This window comes from Quercus lobata, chromosome 5, assembly GCF_001633185.2.
Source record: "Quercus lobata isolate SW786 chromosome 5, ValleyOak3.0 Primary Assembly, whole genome shotgun sequence".
NCBI lineage: Eukaryota > Viridiplantae > Streptophyta > Magnoliopsida > Fagales > Fagaceae > Quercus > Quercus lobata.
Genome location: NC_044908.1, coordinates 67343500 through 67349499, shown reverse-complemented (window position 1 = coordinate 67349499; position 6000 = coordinate 67343500).

Sequence of the window (6000 nt, the reverse complement as noted above, 5' to 3'; positions counted from 1 at the left end):
ACTCACCAACTTGAAGAGTATTGTTGGCTGCAAAGTTCTTCAATTCATCAACAATAAAGATCAGGAAGCTCCTTGGTCACAAAACCCTTGACGTAAAGACGCAATAACTTCTACAAAGAAAATAATGAACTAGGCCACTTTTTGCATCTGGTCACACAATGCACGTGCAACGGCCTTTAAAATAATCCTTATATATGTCTAGAGTTGTGAGAAAAGAAACTCTACACAAATACATAGAAATATGCGTATAATCAGATCTAAAAAATCTGATTTTGTAATTTTCGACAAATACAACTTGTGTCAAGCTTCTGTCAAGTTTCAACATTAAATCTCAGTAGAAATGATTCTGTCGAGACTGTTGTCGAGCTTTAATGAACAACACTTTCTTCACTTGTTTCTTGATCAAATTTACATGGTTTCAATACTTAACTTGAACACTTGTTTCTTGAAGTACTAAACTCATTCTAGATCTACCCAATTACAAATAAAGTGCATTTTGTCAAAGGATTAGCCAATTACATCAAATATGTCCCTAAAAGAACTAAATTATGAGCAACTTTATTACCTTCTCTTTTGACATGAGAATATCGTAATTGAATAAAAACCCTAGCACAAATCTTACATCATCAATAAGCAAACCATCTAAGGACATGAAAGGCACTCTCATTGATTAGTGCAATCATGAGTACCTGTGAATCGCCCTTTAGAACCACCTATGTGTTTGTCAAAGAATTAGCCAATTACGTCAAAGGTCCCTAAAAGAACTAAATTATGAGCAACCTTATTACCTTCTCTTTTGACATGAGAATATCGTAATTGAATAAAAACCCTAGCACAAATCTTACATCATCAATAAGCAAACCATCTAAGGACATGAAAGGCACTCTTATTGATCAGTGCAATCATGAGTACCTGTGATTCGCCCTTTAGAACCACCTATGTGAACCCCAAATATGAAGCAAACTGAAGAGCCGATGACGTTGCCACTGCTTCAATCTCCAAAGGAATATAAACCTGGGACAGCTACTTTGAAAGCGAGGCCAGCAATGAATTTTGGTTGTCTCAGATCACCACTCCAATACTGGACTTGTGCTCCTTGGTGAAAATGGCCCCATCAAAATTAATGTTAACCATACCCAAAAATGGAGGTCGCCATTGAGTACGTGTCACAAGAGGGTGAGGCTAAGGAGGAGGTTGTACAAACATGAATTCTACAAGTCGGTTGTTCGCCACTGAAGTAATCAAATGAGGACTGCAACTAGGTTGATGCAGGCGAACCTGGTTCCATTGTGTCCATATTGACCATGCCGTGATGGAGAAGAGTTCCAAGTGTTGCTGTTTTTTAATGAGCCACAACAACAACTCTTTGAAGTCCAGGAAAGTGTTAGTTCATTGGCAAGCCCACAAGTATCCATCTTCCTACACTACATCAAGTTCTTTACACGTCTAAAGAGTATGCAAAGCTGTTTCTAGTACCTGTTTGCAACGGTCACAGATTGGGCTTTCAATGATGGTTCGACGCACTAAGTTCTCCTTCATTGGTAATGAATTTCGGTAATGAATGTTGTATTGTCTATTGATTTGTTATTTGTCCTTCAAATAATTGTTATGTATGCTATGCACCTAGTGTATTCTACATGGATATTTTGGTACCGTGAGTAGTAAATGAAATTATTCTTTCAATCAAATAAAAATATCATAATACATGAATAAGATAAAATTTACTTCATATTTTATATAAATGTGTTAAAAGTACACTTCCACCTTAGCATCAATTCAGTGATAAGCGCATGGCATGCACTAGTCATCATGACAGGCTGCCATCAGGTGCAGCACAGAGTGCAACTCATCATCAGGGCAGGGTACAATTAGGTGCAACAGAGAGTGCACCTCAGCATCGAGGACAGCTGTAATCCAGTGCAGCACAGCCTGCGTTGCATCATCAGGAGAAAACTCAAAGGGAAGTTACAACAAGATGGAATCATGAAGTAGTAGAAGACTTGATAGAATCTATTCCACACTATGATCAGTTGATTAGTTCTATGATTTGATTAATGTATACGTGTAAGCATTAGGTAGGATCTTGATTGTAACAACCTTCCTTAGAAAATAGGGAAGCAGTTATTTTTTCTGTTTTGCATTAGCTTGTATATAAAGGTAGGACTAAAAGGAAATGTACATTCATTCATTCATATCAATAAAGCTCTGTTTTATTTAGAGAGAGACAGGGACGGACCCAGGATTTCAAGCCAGGGGGGGCCGGAGATTAGCAAAAAAAAAAATTTCAAATATGCATCCATATAGTATCAATAAACTATCAACCAAGACAAATACTCAAAAATCACTGTTTCTTAATATATTAATATACGATCATCTACCAACAAAAACAAAAGACACGAAAAACTATTGTTTCTTAATACAATCTTCTATGAAAAGGGAACTCGACGCTCTTTCAAATCTTCAAAATCATCTATAATTGAATCCAAACTAAATGTTGAAGCTATATAATTGAATCCAAAATCATTTTCAATGTATCTCTTGCTTATCTTTTATTAATAATATTCTCTTCTTACTTGTAAAAAAAAAATGTATAACATCAAAGTATCCGCCAAAAAATCATTTTCCATTTTGTTTCGAAGGACACTATGGTCACTATGATTTTATTATGCACTACCAACGAACACTTTACCCTTTTAATTCCTTGAAAGTTGAATCACTTTTCCTATTGCTGTGACTTATCCCTATTTTATTGCACAAGTACCACACAACAAACAGTCAAACTCTGATATTTTCTCAAGTCTCTAAAGACTCTACACTCTCTTTTCTATATAATATAAGAGAGATAGTCACAAACAAACACAGTCACAATTCACAAAGACACAAAGACAGTCACAAGGCCAAAAAGCCAAAAAAAAATAACACAAGCATTCAAGCACAAATTCACTAAAACACAAACACCATAAGCACAGATTCTGAGATTTTGAACTTTGAAGAATAGATTAAATACTTGAGTCAGTTAAGTGTGAAGTGTGAAGGCTAGAGCAAATCAAAGCCAGCAACGGCGTCACGGCGAGATCGGTGTCGCATGGGTCTGCAAGATAGGTCTCGCGTGGTGGCGCGTCACGGCTTGGGCAGCAGTAACAAGCTCTCACCTCGCGTTTTGGCGGCTTCACTCACGGCCTGGACAGCGGCAGAGTCTCTCTCAGTTTCTCGCCTCTCACTCTCTCTATCTTGCCAGTTGCCTTTTAGCACTTAGGTTTTTTTTTTCCGTTTGGAGACTATACTCTTCGAACTGCTGGCTCTGGGTAGGGTGCCGGTGAGTTTTGGACTGCTGAGTTTTACATGTGTGTAGTGGGCTGGCCGGCTGGGTTTTACAAATTTGGAGGGGGCCAAGTCTTTTTATTTTTATTTTTTGGGATGGTGGGGGGGGGCCTGAGCTAAAATCCAAGGGGGGCCCAAGCCCTTTTCTTTCTATTTTTTGGAAAATTTTACATACTAACAATTTTTTTTTTGGGCCCAGGGGGGGCCTAGGCCCCCTTTGGCATACACCTAGGTCCGTCCCTCGAGAGAGAGTTCTAATTTTTTTACATGATATCAGAGCTGTGATTGCCTTTTTCTTCAAGAATCTTCTACTTAGTTCTTTCTCTCACCTTCGAGGTCTTTCAATGGCTTCCTTAGAAACTGATGCAAAAAAAGAAATATTAGAAAATTTTAGATGAAAAAAGGGACATACTAAGATTAGGGTTTGCTAGTTGTAGATTTAGACTTGTAAAAACGCCACCTTTAGAACCACGATACTTGTCCTAGGCCTCCATTCAAGCCTGATGGGCAATCAAGAAGCATTGATTTGGGAGTGTTGGTTGGAATGCAAGGACTATCATAGAGCAAGGAAGAGAAGGGAAGAGTCATACATTTAGGTTTAAGGAGATGATTATTCTAACCCCTAACGTTTAGGTTTGAGGAGAGACAATACTTAAAAACCAATTAATTATTAATTAATAAACTAAAAACCAAATAAGTTTCCTTACACTTACCGCTTCAATATTCTTCTGCCTCCAAAGGTTAAAATTTGGCTCTTTCTCGTTGAGCACAAAAGTGAAAGCTACTTATCTAGGCAGTGAGAATCAAATTTGTATGAGTTGAATTATAGGGTTTGGTTGAGATGAGCAGAGAAAAGGAAGAGAGAGGAGCCAAAAAAAAAAAAAAGTTTAAAAGCGGGAAGGTATTAGTAGGCTTGCGTTTGAGAAAACCTAGAATGCTTGGCTTTTAAAACTATAATAAAAAAAAATATTAGTGAAAAGAATTTTAAATGAATAATGATGTGGAAAATTGTTTCAAACAAATATTGGGGTTCAAATTTCTTTTATAGTGTTCATGATTAAACTCGCAAATTTGGAGATAAATTATCAACATTTAAGTTTGAGTTTAAGTTGGACTTGTTAGAGAAATAGAGAATCACTCCTTGTTAAGTTTGGATTAAACAAAAGTAATTTTGTTTTTAAAAAAATGATGAGTTTGAGTTTAAGTTGAACTTGTTAGAGAAATAGAGTTTCACTCCTTGTTAAGTTTGGACTAAACAAAAATATTTTATTTTATTTAAATATTTTATTTAAATAAAATGATAATTTTATTTAAATATTATGCTAACGTAGAAAATTGTAAGAGATTCAAAAGCTTCAGTTATATATATAATATCTAATTGACACAAAATTTAATATGTGTATTAATAGAATAAAAAACATGAAATTCAACGGTTAGATTTTCAACATATGTAATAATGTTTATTTTATTGAGTAAGGTTATAACCCAATGCTACAATTAATTTTGTAGCTAAAATTTATCCTTTTGTCAATTGAAATCCCCGAGCAAGTTTCCATTGTACAATAGAAAGAAAACGAATAACACAGCTTTAAATGTTGAAAGGAATTTTATACTCTTGTTTAAGGAATTATTTTAAAATATTTCTTTCATTTCCTTGTTTAAGAGTTTTGATGAAAGGAATGGTATGATCATTCCTTTATTTGAAAGTTTAATAAGTGGGTAGGAATGAAATTGGTGGGAGGAAAAACTCATTTTTCTTTATTTCGTCAAAACCTAAAATTTTTATTCCCCCAAAATTGGGACAGATTGGAGGAAATAGAATTGAGCTTAATGAAATTTTCACCGAAACTCCCAAAATACTCCTATATATTCAATAATTTATTTTAAAATAGGGGTCTAATAGTAATATTATCATAAAATGATTTCTTTCATTTCCCTTTATGCTACTTTCAAAAAAATTTACTTTCCTTCCATTCTTTTTAACTCTTTTGTTTTAAAATATCTAAACAGGATTATTTAATTTCATTCCATTACTTAAATACAATAGTTTTCAAACCTTGACCATTCAAAGAACCAAAAAATGGAAAAGTTAAAGGTTTTTAAGGTTGAAACAAGGTTCAACTGAGGTTCAACTGAGGTCGAATTGTGTAGATGTCAAAATTTATTTATTAGTAATAAATTACAAATGAATGTATTAAAATAGTAAATATTTACAAAAGTTTACTAAAAATATGTCTAAAATAAATCATTTTTAACATAATTAATAAAGGGTTCTATTAATGAGTGCCCTTATGACATTTGTTAATGGATTATTTTAGAAAAGTTTTAATACCATGTTTATGAGAAATTTTTTTTTTTTTTTAGAGAGTTTCAACTTATGGCGTCCTCTTTTAATGATGGCTCTTTATCATCAAACCAAGACACCAATCAGTTTTTGGTATAGACGGGGATTAAACCTCGAATCTCTTATTCAACCAGTAGAGACTTTACTAATTAAGCTAATTGGAACTCACATGTTTATGAGAAATTTAAAAATTGCTAGTTAGTTACTTTTTTCTCTTCCCATGAAATGTTTCTAATAATTGTAACGGTTCATTTTACCTAAAAAATCCAAGAGCTACTTAAAAAATCATGATATGGAAAGGAACATCTGAGCAAAAACCTCATTGGGCAATATTC